The sequence below is a fragment of the Gracilinanus agilis genome, chromosome 4 (assembly GCF_016433145.1).
Source record: "Gracilinanus agilis isolate LMUSP501 chromosome 4, AgileGrace, whole genome shotgun sequence".
Classification (NCBI taxonomy): domain Eukaryota; kingdom Metazoa; phylum Chordata; class Mammalia; order Didelphimorphia; family Didelphidae; genus Gracilinanus; species Gracilinanus agilis.
In genome coordinates this window covers 337261261-337263669 of record NC_058133.1, presented here as the reverse complement: position 1 = coordinate 337263669, position 2409 = coordinate 337261261, and the positions used below count along the sequence as shown (strand labels likewise).

General features: G+C 40.4%; 1 pseudogene; it reads right to left on the bottom strand.

Moving 5' to 3' along the window:
- Positions 1 to 1084: 1084 nt before the first annotated feature.
- Positions 1085 to 1735, bottom strand: LOC123246526 (annotated as a pseudogene).
- Between the last annotated feature and the right edge of the window lie 674 nt (positions 1736 to 2409).

Here is a 2409-nt window from a genome sequence, read left to right as displayed (position 1 = left end):
TTTGTTTGTTTCACCTTATCCATTTCTTCACTATAATTTTGAATACCAGAAGAAGTAGTTGAAATTAATATACTATTTAATAAGTTTATTCTTAATTCAGTATTAACATTTCTGCATTTTAATTTTTTTAACTTTACAATGGTTCTAAGGCAGAAGCATGGTAAGGGTCAGGAAATGGGGGTTAAATGACTTTCCCTTGGACACACAGCTAAGAAGTGTCTAAGGCCAGATATGAACCAAGCATCTTCTATCTCTAGGCTTAAACTATCCCCTTGAGCCACCAAGCCACATCTTAGTTTTGTCTTTTTTTTTTAAATGTTTTTCCATGATTACATGATTCATGTTCTTTCTCTCTCCTCTCCCCTCCCCACCTTCCAGAGCTGACAAGCAATTCCACTGGGTTATACATGTATCATGGTTCAAAACCTATTTCTATGTTATTCATATTTGCAGTAAAGTGATCTTCTAACATCAAAACCCCAATCATATCCCCATCAAAAGACATGATCAATCATATGTTTTGTTTTGTTTTTTTCCCTGTGTTTCTGCTTCCACAGTTCTTTCTCTGGATGTGAATAGGTTTCTTTCCCATAAGTCCCTCATAACTGTTCTGGGTCATTGCATTGCTGCTAGTAGAGAAATCCATTAGGTTTGATTGTACCACAGTGTATTGGTCTCTGTGTACAATGTTCTTCTGGCTCTGCTCCTTTCACTCTGCATCAATTCCTGGAGGTCTTTCCAGTTCACATGGAATTCCTCCAGTTCATTTTTCCTTTCAGCACAATAGTATTCCATCACCATCAGATACCACAATTTGTTCAGTCAGTCATCCCCCAATCTGATTTTTTTAAGTCCAAGTGATTTTATTTCTCATCATTCTTGTGGCTGTACAAAAATGGCGGGACAGGTCTTTCTTTATAGGGAAGCAACAAAAATAAAGCGGGTTAGGGGACATCTCATTTATGTCTGAAATGATTTTACAAACTGTTTCCATGATTGTAGATAAATAACTCTTCTCTCTCCCCAACCCCTTTCTGAGGACTAGTGTGTGTGTGTGTGTGGGGGGGGGGTATCTTCCATTCCCCTACTGACACTTGAGGAAGTCCTTCACATCCTCCAGAAAGTTGATGTGTTCCTGGTGCTCCAAGGCTTTGCTGACAGGGTCCAGTCCAGGGAATCTGTGTTGAGGATGTAATTTTTATCCTTCCATTCAGTGTTGGGCGCTGAAAGCTAACTTCCCTGATGGAGAAAATGTAGCTCTCATCCTCCTCTTCTTGAGGTCGTCCTTCACAACTTCCACCACAAAGTTAAGAGTTGCCCTAAGTTCAGGCTCCTCCTGCTCTTGGGCCTTCTGTCCCTTTGCCAGCTCATCAGTGATGGTCGGTAGGATGTTGTTGTTGATGTTGAAGGTGACCTTGATTCTCTCCCTGGCCAGTCTCCAGGCCAGCTTGGCTTCCCTGCCCTGCACCCCCAGTTCCCAGTCTCCAGACATCTTGGGGAGGGATTTGTGTTCCTGGATTTTCCTTTCCTCTTTGATTTCATCCATCAGGAACTCTGCAAAGACCTTGTCCCACTCGGTGTGCCCCACCCCCAACCCTGCAACTGTAAGAACACAGACTCTGCACCCGCTGGCTGCAGCATGACTGCAGGAAGTAGGTAGAGTGGGGACCCCAGGGTGCCCGCACACCTGCGATTCCTCCTCCCAGGAGGCCCTCAAAGGCATGGCTGTGGCCATAGTGGGAGGCAGGGCCCGGAGGGCTGTGTGGAGCAAGGCCCAGGTTGTCGGACTCAACAGCAGCAGGGAGAGCCATGATTGAGATACATGAAGTGGGAGGGAAAGACGTCTGATTTTTATTTTCAGGAAAATAACCACGTGACACCTCAAATGTCCTTGTTAATATAGAAAATAAGATAATATTTTTTGTTAAATATAGAATTAACCTCTTTTGTACATAGGTACATATGTATCTCTAGAATCAGTGGAGATATTCAAATTAATGAGCATTTCAATATATTGTACCCCTTTGTTTAAAATTCATTTCATTAATATGCTTTGATTGTTTGCTCAAGGAAGGCTAGAGACTATATATTTCTTCATGACTGAGAGCAATTTTTTTCTTTCCTTGGAGGGAGACTTAAATTTTCTTTAGTGTTTATTTTAGAGTAAGATGCTTGCTTAAATGAATATGCTTTAGTGAATGAAAAAATTATTTCACATAATTTTCTAAGTAAAATTTACTTTGTTATAAATTCTGCTAATATCAATTGTAAAGAGACCTCTAAAATCTCAGCAAAGTTAGTCCCTTACTCTATCTACACAGTGACAAGGGAAGAAGCTTGGATGATAGATATTTATTACACTTATTTTAATAAATTTTTATTCATAAATATCAACAAAGAAAAAGTAAA